We start from the raw sequence: 13199 nt of genomic DNA, 5'->3' as shown, positions 1-13199 counted from the left end.
TTTTCTAAAAGCGTGACTCTGTTCTGTTTGGGGATTCAGTGCATGGGGAGCGATTTTTACATTCCCTCGATAAGTGATATCATAAGTTTCTTTTTTTGTGGGACTTATTTCACTGAGGATGATCGTACCTAAATCCACTCAGGATGCTGTTACCAGCCTCATGACGTGGATTTCAAGGCTGAGTGACACTCCATTGGACCTACGTAGCACCACTTGTCCACTTGTCCACTTGTCTTTGTCCACTTGTCCACTCGTCTTTGTCCACTTGGCTCTTTCCTGGGATATGAAACGTGTACCGGAGTGGAGGTTCTTGTCAAGACAGCAGCCCTCAACTTTGGGGTCCCTGTGTCTGGTTGATTTTTTCATTTTCCCAAGGTCAACGCCCATGTGTGGAAGTGCCCTATGCTCTGTGGTTCTGTGTTTTACATGGTTTGGGAAAGAGGATACACTTGTGAAGATTGGCTGTTGGCCATTGACATCCCGCCCATCAGCTTAACAAGGCTCCCTTGACTCCGTGGGCTGTCCTGCCTTTCTGGTTTTTAGACTTTTTTCGCCTGGCCCTTTTGCCCCGGGGGGGGCGAGAGATTTCTTTGTAGTGCTGATTTGCTCTCCCAGGTTGCTTGGTTGGCCAAAAAGGGCGTATGCGTTTTTTCCTGAATATATTCAGGAAAAAACGCATACGCCCTTTTTGGCCAACCGCATCATTGTCCACGTTCTGGCGCTTTTCATGTGCTATCGGGGCCATTCCGATGTACCCGTTGACATCCGTTTCCTGCAGTTCTGCCTTGCGTTCAGCGCCTCTTCGTAGCCTGACCTCAATATATTTTGGGGCGATAGTTATCGTTTAGAACTCTGCAGGTTTGGGAAGTGCAGTGCCCCTGAGCTCCATTTCCCAAGTCGCTTTTTTGTGAGTGGGACGCAACACGGCTGGATGGCTTCACGCCCTATTGTCGATCCGGGGTGGCAGGCTGAACCGCTGGTGAATTCTTCTTCGTGATGGGAAATGAGAGTGACATGTGCCCGACCAAACACCTCCAGCGAGTCTCTCATTGGTTCCCCCTCTTGCAGTTCATCCTGCGGACAAATTGCAGACGGTACGAAAGAGGCATGGAAAGGCGCCGAGTCTCCAAGTGGGGAGATTGTTAGTAAGGGGGCCTGAATGGAGAACACGAGCACCAGGAGATGAAAACTGAGGTGAGTTTCAGAAAGCTTTCCCGATCCCGCGGTGTAGCAACCGCTGGGTTTCCAATGAGTGCTTTCGCTGTCGGAAGATTGCGTTGAACCTGGAGAGTTGGGACCCATGGAATGGGGAGCACGCAGGATTCCTTTCAAGGGTCTGCATTTGCTTTCCCAACCTCACCAATCGTCTCAGCCCCAAGAGTGTCCAGCCTTATGTCTTCTGCCGCTGGGGCTGTAGATGTGGTCAATCCTGGTTGCATGCCAGTCCCTGAACGCATTTTGGAAGAATTTCTCTCTGTTTTGCCCTGCTTGTTTCTTCTTTATGTTGGAAATGTATCCTCAGAATGGGTCTGAGCTGATTTTCCCTGCTGGTTTTAGGCCGCTTTACACACACTTGATGCACTTACACAGAGATATCAAGACTTAGCTTTTAAGATGCTTACTAGTCGGATAGATACTTGTGCGATGAAGAGGGTCTGGTGAGTCCAGTTCATTGAGCAAGGAGTAGGTCGTGTCCATTCCATATTCGGTTTTCGGAAGGGTATGTGTGCTCATTTCAAACTCGAGTTTTATGCGTCACCCCACCTCACCTTTCCCCTGAAGCAGGCATAAGTGTGTTTTCTAAAAGCGTGACTCTGTTCTGTTTGAGGATTCAGTGCATGGGGAGCGATTTTTACATTCCCTCGATAAGTGATATCATAAGTTTCTTTTTTTGTGGGACTTATTTCACTGAGGATGATCGTACCTAAATCCACTCAGGATGCTGCTACCAGCCTCATGACGTGGATTTCATGGCTGAGTGACACTCCATTGGACCTACGTAGCACCACTTGTCCACTTGTCCACTTGTCCACTTGTCTTTGTCCACTTGTCCACTCGTCTTTGTCCACTTGGCTCTTTCCTGGGATATGAAACGTGTACCGGAGTGGAGGTTCTTGTCAAGACAGCAGCCCTCAACTTTGGGGTCCCTGTGTCTGGTTGATTTTTTCATTTTCCCAAGGTCAACGCCCATGTGTGGAAGTGCCCTATGCTCTGTGGTTCTGTGTTTTACATGGTTTGGGAAAGAGGATACACTTGTGAAGATTGGCTGTTGGCCATTGACATCCCGCCCATCAGCTTAACAAGGCTCCCTTGACTCCGTGGGCTGTCCTGCCTTTCTGGTTTTTAGACTTTTTTCGCCTGGCCCTTTTGCCCCGGGGGGGGGTTGAGAGATTTCTTTGTAGTGCTGATTTGCTCTCCCAGGTTGCTTGGTTGGCCAAAAAGGGCGTATGCGTTTTTTCCTGAATATATTCAGGAAAAAACGCATACGCCCTTTTTGGCCAACCGCATCATTGTCCACGTTCTGGCGCTTTTCATGTGCTATCGGGGCCATTCCGATGTACCCATTGACATCCGTTTCCTGCAGTTCTGCCTTGCGTTCAGCGCCTCTTCGTAGCCTGACCTCAATATATTTTGGGGCGATAGTTATCGTTTAGAAGTCTGCAGGTTTGGGAAGTGCAGTGCCCCTGAGCTCCATTTCCCAAGTCGCTTTTTTGTGAGTGGGACGCAACACGGCTGGATGGCTTCACGCCCTATTGTCGATCCGGGGTGGCAGGCTGAACCGCTGGTGAATTCTTCTTCGTGATGGGAAATGAGAGTGACATGTGCCCGACCAAACACCTCCAGCGAGTCTCTCATTGGTTCCCCCTCTTGCAGTTCATCCTGCGGACAAATTGCAGACGGTACGAAAGAGGCATGGAAAGGCGCCGAGTCTCCAAGTGGGGAGATTGTTAGTAAGGGGGCCTGAATGGAGAACACGAGCACCAGGAGATGAAAACTGAGGTGAGTTTCAGAAAGCTTTCCCGATCCCACGGTGTAGCATCCGCTGGGTTTCCAATGAGTGCTTTCGCTGTCGGAAGATTGCGTTGAACCTGGAGAGTTGGGACCCATGGAATGGGGAGCACGCAGGATTCCTTTCAAGGGTCTGCATTTGCTTTCCCAACCTCACCAATCGTCTCAGCCCCAAGAGTGTCCAGCCTTATGTCTTCTGCCGCTGGGGCTGTAGATGTGGTCAATCCTGGTTGCATGCCAGTCCCTGAACGCATTTTGGAAGAATTTCTCTCTGTTTTGCCCTGCTTGTTTCTTCTTTATGTTGGAAATGTATCCTCAGAATGGGTCTGAGCTGATTTTCCCTGCTGGTTTTAGGCCGCTTTACACACACTTGATGCACTTACACAGAGATATCAAGACTTAGCTTTGAAGATGCTTACTAGTCGGATAGATACTTGTGCGATGAAGAGGGTCTGGTGAGTCCAGTTGATTGAGCAAGGAGTAGGTCGTGTCCATTCCATATTCGGTTTTCGGAAGGGTATCTGTGCTCATTTCAAACTCGAGTTTTATGCGTCACCCCACCTCACCTTTCCCCTGAAGCAGGCATAAGTGTGTTTTCTAAAAGCGTGACTCTGTTCTGTTTGGGGATTCAGTGCATGGGGAGCGATTTTTACATTCCCTCGATAAGTGATATCATAAGTTTCTTTTTTTGTGGGACTTATTTCACTGAGGATGATCGTACCTAAATCCACTCAGGATGCTGCTACCAGCCTCATGACGTGGATTTCATGGCTGAGTGACACTCCATTGGACCTACGTAGCACCACTTGTCCACTTGTCCACTTGTCTTTGTCCACTTGTCCACTCGTCTTTGTCCACTTGGCTCTTTCCTGGGATGTGAAACGTGTACCGGAGTGGAGGTTCTTGTCAAAACAACAGCCCTCAACTTTGGGGTCCCTGTGTCTGGTTGATTTTTTCATTTTCCCAAGGTCAACGCCCATGTGTGGAAGTGCCCTATGCTCTGTGGTTCTGTGTTTTCCATGGTTTGGGAAAGAGGATACACTTGTGAAGATTGGCTGTTGGCCATTGACATCCCGCCCATCAGCTTAACAAGGCTCCCTTGACTCCGTGGGCTGTCCTGCCTTTCTGGTTTTTAGACTTTTTTCGCCTGGCCCTTTTGCCCCGGGGGGTGGGCGAGAGATTTCTTTGTAGTGCTGATTTGCTCTCCCAGGTTGCTTGGTTGGCCAAAAAGGGCGTATGCGTTTTTTCCTGAATATATTCAGGAAAAAACGCATACGCCCTTTTTGGCCAACCGCATCATTGTCCACGTTCTGGCGCTTTTCATGTGCTATCGGGGCCATTCCGATGTACCCGTTGACATCCGTTTCCTGCAGTTCTGCCTTGCGTTCAGCGCCTCTTCTTAGCCTGACCTCAATATATTTTGGGGCGATAGTTATCGTTTAGAACTCTGCAGGTTTGGGAAGTGCAGTGCCCCTGAGCTCCATTTCCCAAGTCGCTTTTTTGTGAGTGGGACGCAACACGGCTGGATGGCTTCACGCCCTATTGTCGATCCGGGGTGGCAGGCTGAACCGCTGGTGAATTCTTCTTCGTGATGGGAAATGAGAGTGACATGTGCCCGACCAAACACCTCCAGCGAGTCTCTCATTGGTTCCCCCTCTTGCAGTTCATCCTGCGGACAAATTGCAGACGGTACGAAAGAGGCATGGAAAGGCGCCGAGTCTCCAAGTGGGGAGATTGTTAGTAAGGGGGCCTGAATGGAGAACACGAGCACCAGGAGATGAAAACTGAGGTGAGTTTCAGAAAGCTTTCCCGATCCCACGGTGTAACATCCGCTGGGTTTCCAATGTGTGCTTTCGCTGTCGGAAGATTGCGTTGAACCTGGAGAGTTGGGACTCATGGAATGGGGAGCACGCAGGATTCCTTTCAAGGGTCTGCATTTGCTTTCCCAACCTCACCAATCGTCTCAGCCCCAAGAGTGTCCAGCCTTATGTCTTCTGCCGCTGGGGCTGTAGATGTGGTCAATCCTGGTTGCATGCCAGTCCCTGAACGCATTTTGGAAGAATTTCTCTCTGTTTTGCCCTGCTTGTTTCTTCTTTATGTTGGAAATGTATCCTCAGAATGGGTCTGAGCTGATTTTCCCTGCTGGTTTTAGGCCGCTTTACACACACTTGATGCACTTACACAGAGATATCAAGACTTAGCTTTTAAGATGCTTACTAGTCGGATAGATACTTGTGCGATGAACAGGGTCTGGTGAGTCCAGTTGATTGAGCAAGGAGTAGGTCGTGTCCATTCCATATTCGGTTTTCGGAAGGGTATCTGTGCTCATTTCAAACTCGAGTTTTATGCGTCACCCCACCTCACCTTTCCCCTGAAGCAGGCATAAGTGTGTTTTCTAAAAGCGTGACTCTGTTCTGTTTGGGGATTCAGTGCATGGGGAGCGATTTTTACATTCCCTCGATAAGTGATATCGTAAGTTTCTTTTTTTGTGGGACTTATTTCACTGAGGATGATCGTACCTAAATCCACTCAGGATGCTGCTACCAGCCTCATGACGTGGATTTCATGGCTGAGTGACACTCCATTGGACCTACGTAGCACCACTTGTCCACTTGTCCACTTGTCTTTGTCCACTTGTCCACTCGTCTTTGTCCACTTGGCTCTTTCGTGGGATATGAAACGTGTACCGGAGTGGAGGTTCTTGTCAAGACAGCAGCCCTCAACTTTGGGGTCCCTGTGTCTGGTTGATTTTTTCATTTTCCCAAGGTCAACGCCCATGTGTGGAAGTGCCCTATGCTCTGTGGTTCTGTGTTTTACATGGTTTGGGAAAGAGGATACACTTGTGAAGATTGGCTGTTGGCCATTGACATCCCGCCCATCAGCTTAACAAGGCTCCCTTGACTCCGTGGGCTGTCCTGCCTTTCTGGTTTTTAGACTTTTTTCGCCTGGCCCTTTTGCCCCGGGGGGGGGCGAGAGATTTCTTTGTAGTGCTGATTTGCTCTCCCAGGTTGCTTGGTTGGCCAAAAAGGGCGTATGCGTTTTTTCCTGAATATATTCAGGAAAAAACGCATACGCCCTTTTTGGCCAACCGCATCATTGTCCACGTTCTGGCGCTTTTCATGTGCTATCGGGGCCATTCCGATGTACCCGTTGACATCCGTTTCCTGCAGTTCTGCCTTGCGTTCAGCGCCTCTTCGTAGCCTGACCTCAATATATTTTGGGGCGATAGTTATCGTTTAGAACTCTGCAGGTTTGGGAAGTGCAGTGCCCCTGAGCTCCATTTCCCAAGTCGCTTTTTTGTGAGTGGGACGCAACACGGCTGGATGGCTTCACGCCCTATTGTCGATCCGGGGTGGCAGGCTGAACCGCTGGTGAATTCTTCTTCGTGATGGGAAATGAGAGTGACATGTGCCCGACCAAACACCTCCAGCGAGTCTCTCATTGGTTCCCCCTCTTGCAGTTCATCCTGCGGACAAATTGCAGACGGTACGAAAGAGGCATGGAAAGGCGCCGAGTCTCCAAGTGGGGAGATTGTTAGTAAGGGGGCCTGAATGGAGAACACGAGCACCAGGAGATGAAAACTGAGGTGAGTTTCAGAAAGCTTTCCCGATCCCACGGTGTAACATCCGCTGGGTTTCCAATGTGTGCTTTCGCTGTCGGAAGATTGCGTTGAACCTGGAGAGTTGGGACTCATGGAATGGGGAGCACGCAGGATTCCTTTCAAGGGTCTGCATTTGCTTTCCCAACCTCACCAATCGTCTCAGCCCCAAGAGTGTCCAGCCTTATGTCTTCTGCCGCTGGGGCTGTAGATGTGGTCAATCCTGGTTGCATGCCAGTCCCTGAACGCATTTTGGAAGAATTTCTCTCTGTTTTGCCCTGCTTGTTTCTTCTTTATGTTGGAAATGTATCCTCAGAATGGGTCTGAGCTGATTTTCCCTGCTGGTTTTAGGCCGCTTTACACACACTTGATGCACTTACACAGAGATATCAAGACTTAGCTTTTAAGATGCTTACTAGTCGGATAGATACTTGTGCGATGAACAGGGTCTGGTGAGTCCAGTTGATTGAGCAAGGAGTAGGTCGTGTCCATTCCATATTCGGTTTTCGGAAGGGTATCTGTGCTCATTTCAAACTCGAGTTTTATGCGTCACCCCACCTCACCTTTCCCCTGAAGCAGGCATAAGTGTGTTTTCTAAAAGCGTGACTCTGTTCTGTTTGGGGATTCAGTGCATGGGGAGCGATTTTTACATTCCCTCGATAAGTGATATCGTAAGTTTCTTTTTTTGTGGGACTTATTTCACTGAGGATGATCGTACCTAAATCCACTCAGGATGCTGCTACCAGCCTCATGACGTGGATTTCATGGCTGAGTGACACTCCATTGGACCTACGTAGCACCACTTGTCCACTTGTCCACTTGTCTTTGTCCACTTGTCCACTCGTCTTTGTCCACTTGGCTCTTTCCTGGGATATGAAACGTGTACCGGAGTGGAGGTTCTTGTCAAGACAGCAGCCCTCAACTTTGGGGTCCCTGTGTCTGGTTGATTTTTTCATTTTCCCAAGGTCAACGCCCATGTGTGGAAGTGCCCTATGCTCTGTGGTTCTGTGTTTTACATGGTTTGGGAAAGAGGATACACTTGTGAAGATTGGCTGTTGGCCATTGACATCCCGCCCATCAGCTTAACAAGGCTCCCTTGACTCCGTGGGCTGTCCTGCCTTTCTGGTTTTTAGACTTTTTTCGCCTGGCCCTTTTGCCCCGGGGGGGGGGGGGCGAGAGATTTCTTTGTAGTGCTGATTTGCTCTCCCAGGTTGCTTGGTTGGCCAAAAAGGGCGTATGCGTTTTTTCCTGAATATATTCAGGAAAAAACGCATACGCCCTTTTTGGCCAACCGCATCATTGTCCACGTTCTGGCGCTTTTCATGTGCTATCGGGGCCATTCCGATGTACCCGTTGACATCCGTTTCCTGCAGTTCTGCCTTGCGTTCAGCGCCTCTTCGTAGCCTGACCTCAATATATTTTGGGGCGATAGTTATCGTTTAGAACTCTGCAGGTTTGGGAAGTGCAGTGCCCCTGAGCTCCATTTCCCAAGTCGCTTTTTTGTGAGTGGGACGCAACACGGCTGGATGGCTTCACGCCCTATTGTCGATCCGGGGTGGCAGGCTGAACCGCTGGTGAATTCTTCTTCGTGATGGGAAATGAGAGTGACATGTGCCCGACCAAACACCTCCAGCGAGTCTCTCATTGGTTCCCCCTCTTGCAGTTCATCCTGCGGACAAATTGCAGACGGTACGAAAGAGGCATGGAAAGGCGCCGAGTCTCCAAGTGGGGAGATTGTTAGTAAGGGGGCCTGAATGGAGAACACGAGCACCAGGAGATGAAAACTGAGGTGAGTTTCGGAAAGCTTTCCCGATCCCACGGTGTAACATCCGCTGGGTTTCCAATGTGTGCTTTCGCTGTCGGAAGATTGCGTTGAACCTGGAGAGTTGGGACCCATGGAATGGGGAGCACGCAGGATTCCTTTCAAGGGTCTGCATTTGCTTTCCCAACCTCACCAATCGTCTCAGCCCCAAGAGTGTCCAGCCTTATGTCTTCTGCCGCTGGGGCTGTAGATGTGGTCAATCCTGGTTGCATGCCAGTCCCTGAACGCATTTTGGAAGAATTTCTCTCTGTTTTGCCCTGCTTGTTTCTTCTTTATGTTGGAAATGTATCCTCAGAATGGGTCTGAGCTGATTTTCCCTGCTGGTTTTAGGCCGCTTTACACACACTTGATGCACTTACACAGAGATATCAAGACTTAGCTTTTAAGATGCTTACTAGTCGGATAGATACTTGTGCGATGAACAGGGTCTGGTGAGTCCAGTTGATTGAGCAAGGAGTAGGTCGTGTCCATTCCATATTCGGTTTTCGGAAGGGTATCTGTGCTCATTTCAAACTCGAGTTTTATGCGTCACCCCACCTCACCTTTCCCCTGAAGCAGGCATAAGTGTGTTTTCTAAAAGCGTGACTCTGTTCTGTTTGGGGATTCAGTGCATGGGGAGCGATTTTTACATTCCCTCGATAAGTGATATCGTAAGTTTCTTTTTTTGTGGGACTTATTTCACTGAGGATGATCGTACCTAAATCCACTCAGGATGCTGCTACCAGCCTCATGACGTGGATTTCATGGCTGAGTGACACTCCATTGGACCTACGTAGCACCACTTGTCCACTTGTCCACTTGTCTTTGTCCACTTGTCCACTCGTCTTTGTCCACTTGGCTCTTTCCTGGGATATGAAACGTGTACCGGAGTGGAGGTTCTTGTCAAGACAGCAGCCCTCAACTTTGGGGTCCCTGTGTCTGGTTGATTTTTTCATTTTCCCAAGGTCAACGCCCATGTGTGGAAGTGCCCTATGCTCTGTGGTTCTGTGTTTTACATGGTTTGGGAAAGAGGATACACTTGTGAAGATTGGCTGTTGGCCATTGACATCCCGCCCATCAGCTTAACAAGGCTCCCTTGACTCCGTGGGCTGTCCTGCCTTTCTGGTTTTTAGACTTTTTTCGCCTGGCCCTTTTGCCCCGGGCGGGGGGCGAGAGATTTCTTTGTAGTGCTGATTTGCTCTCCCAGGTTGCTTGGTTGGCCAAAAAGGGCGTATGCGTTTTTTCCTGAATATATTCAGGAAAAAACGCATACGCCCTTTTTGGCCAACCGCATCATTGTCCACGTTCTGGCGCTTTTCATGTGCTATCGGGGCCATTCCGATGTACCCGTTGACATCCGTTTCCTGCAGTTCTGCCTTGCGTTCAGCGCCTCTTCGTAGCCTGACCTCAATATATTTTGGGGCGATAGTTATCGTTTAGAACTCTGCAGGTTTGGGAAGTGCAGTGCCCCTGAGCTCCATTTCCCAAGTCGCTTTTTTGTGAGTGGGACGCAACACGGCTGGATGGCTTCACGCCCTATTGTCGATCCGGGGTGGCAGGCTGAACCGCTGGTGAATTCTTCTTCGTGATGGGAAATGAGAGTGACATGTGCCCGACCAAACACCTCCAGCGAGTCTCTCATTGGTTCCCCCTCTTGCAGTTCATCCTGCGGACAAATTGCAGACGGTACGAAAGAGGCATGGAAAGGCGCCGAGTCTCCAAGTGGGGAGATTGTTAGTAAGGGGGCCTGAATGGAGAACACGAGCACCAGGAGATGAAAACTGAGGTGAGTTTCAGAAAGCTTTCCCGATCCCACGGTGTAGCATCCGCTGGGTTTCTAATGAGTGCTTTCGCTGTCGGAAGATTGCGTTGAACCTGGAGAGTTGGGACCCATGGAATGGGGAGCACGCAGGATTCCTTTCAAGGGTCTGCATTTGCTTTCCCAACCTCACCAATCGTCTCAGCCCCAAGAGTGTCCAGCCTTATGTCTTCTGCCGCTGGGGCTGTAGATGTGGTCAATCCTGGTTGCATGCCAGTCCCTGAACGCATTTTGGAAGAATTTCTCTCTGTTTTGCCCTGCTTGTTTCTTCTTTATGTTGGAAATGTATCCTCAGAATGGGTCTGAGCTGATTTTCCCTGCTGGTTTTAGGCCGCTTGACACACACTTGATGCACTTACACAGAGATATCAAGACTTAGCTTTTAAGATGCTTACTAGTCGGATAGATACTTGTGCGATGAACAGGGTCTGGTGAGTCCAGTTGATTGAGCAAGGAGTAGGTCGTGTCCATTCCATATTCGGTTTTCGGAAGGGTATCTGTGCTCATTTCAAACTCGAGTTTTATGCGTCACCCCACCTCACCTTTCCCCTGAAGCAGGCATAAGTGTGTTTTCTAAAAGCGTGACTCTGTTCTGTTTGGGGATTCAGTGCATGGGGAGCGATTTTTACATTCCCTCGATAAGTGATATCATAAGTTTCTTTTTTTGTGGGACTTATTTCACTGAGGATGATCGTACCTAAATCCACTCAGGATGCTGTTACCAGCCTCATGACGTGGATTTCAAGGCTGAGTGACACTCCATTGGACCTACGTAGCACCACTTGTCCACTTGTCCACTTGTCTTTGTCCACTTGTCCACTCGTATTTGTCCACTTGGCTCTTTCCTGGGATATGAAACGTGTACCGGAGTGGAGGTTCTTGTCAAGACAGCAGCCCTCACCTTTGGGGTCCCTGTGTCTGGTTGATTTTTTCATTTTCCCAAGGTCAACGCCCATGTGTGGAAGTGCCCTATGCTCTGTGGTTCTGTGTTTTACATGGTTTGGGAAAGAGGATACACTTGTGAAGATTGGCTGTTGGCCATTGACATCCCGCCCATCAGCTTAACAAGGCTCCCTTGACTCCGTGGGCTGTCCTGCCTTTCTGGTTTTTAGACATTTTTCGCCTGGCCCTTTTGCCCCGGGGGGGGGCGAGAGATTTCTTTGTAGTGCTGATTTGCTCTCCCAGGTTGCTTGGTTGGCCAAAAAGGGCGTATGCGTTTTTTCCTGAATATATTCAGGAAAAAACGCATACGCCCTTTTTGGCCAACCGCATCATTGTCCACGTTCTGGCGCTTTTCATGTGCTATCGGGGCCATTCCGATGTACCCGTTGACATCCGTTTCCTGCAGTTCTGCCTTGCGTTCAGCGCCTCTTCGTAGCCTGACCTCAATATATTTTGGGGCGATAGTTATCGTTTAGAACTCTGCAGGTTTGGGAAGTGCAGTGCCCCTGAGCTCCATTTCCCAAGTCGCTTTTTTGTGAGTGGGACGCAACACGGCTGGATGGCTTCACGCCCTATTGTCGATCCGGGGTGGCAGGCTGAACCGCTGGTGAATTCTTCTTCGTGATGGGAAATGAGAGTGACATGTGCCCGACCAAACACCTCCAGCGAGTCTCTCATTGGTTCCCCCTCTTGCAGTTCATCCTGCGGACAAATTGCAGACGGTACGAAAGAGGCATGGAAAGGCGCCGAGTCTCCAAGTGGGGAGATTGTTAGTAAGGGGGCCTGAATGGAGAACACGAGCACCAGGAGATGAAAACTGAGGTGAGTTTCAGAAAGCTTTCCCGATCCCACGGTGTAGCATCCGCTGGGTTTCTAATGAGTGCTTTCGCTGTCGGAAGATTGCGTTGAACCTGGAGAGTTGGGACCCATGGAATGGGGAGCACGCAGGATTCCTTTCAAGGGTCTGCATTTGCTTTCCCAACCTCACCAATCGTCTCAGCCCCAAGAGTGTCCAGCCTTATGTCTTCTGCCGCTGGGGCTGTAGATGTGGTCAATCCTGGTTGCATGCCAGTCCCTGAACGCATTTTGGAAGAATTTCTCTCTGTTTTGCCCTGCTTGTTTCTTCTTTATGTTGGAAATGTATCCTCAGAATGGGTCTGAGCTGATTTTCCCTGCTGGTTTTAGGCCGCTTGACACACACTTGATGCACTTACACAGAGATATCAAGACTTAGCTTTTAAGATGCTTACTAGTCGGATAGATACTTGTGCGATGAACAGGGTCTGGTGAGTCCAGTTGATTGAGCAAGGAGTAGGTCGTGTCCATTCCATATTCGGTTTTCGGAAGGGTATCTGTGCTCATTTCAAACTCGAGTTTTATGCGTCACCCCACCTCACCTTTCCCCTGAAGCAGGCATAAGTGTGTTTTCTAAAAGCGTGACTCTGTTCTGTTTGGGGATTCAGTGCATGGGGAGCGATTTTTACATTCCCTCGATAAGTGATATCATAAGTTTCTTTTTTTGTGGGACTTATTTCACTGAGGATGATCGTACCTAAATCCACTCAGGATGCTGTTACCAGCCTCATGACGTGGATTTCAAGGCTGAGTGACACTCCATTGGACCTACGTAGCACCACTTGTCCACTTGTCCACTTGTCTTTGTCCACTTGTCCACTCGTATTTGTCCACTTGGCTCTTTCCTGGGATATGAAACGTGTACCGGAGTGGAGGTTCTTGTCAAGACAGCAGCCCTCAACTTTGGGGTCCCTGTGTCTGGTTGATTTTTTCATTTTCCCAAGGTCAACGCCCATGTGTGGAAGTGCCCTATGCTCTGTGGTTCTGTGTTTTACATGGTTTGGGAAAGAGGATACACTTGTGAAGATTGGCTGTTGGCCATTGACATCCCGCCCATCAGCTTAACAAGGCTCCCTTGACTCCGTGGGCTGTCCTGCCTTTCTGGTTTTTAGACATTTTTCGCCTGGCCCTTTTGCCCCGGGGGGGGGCGAGAGATTTCTTTGTAGTGCTGATTT

Source organism: Kogia breviceps, chromosome 6 (genome assembly GCF_026419965.1).
Source record: "Kogia breviceps isolate mKogBre1 chromosome 6, mKogBre1 haplotype 1, whole genome shotgun sequence".
NCBI classification, from domain to species: Eukaryota; Metazoa; Chordata; class Mammalia; order Artiodactyla; family Physeteridae; genus Kogia; species Kogia breviceps.
Note: the sequence above shows the minus strand (reverse complement) of the source record.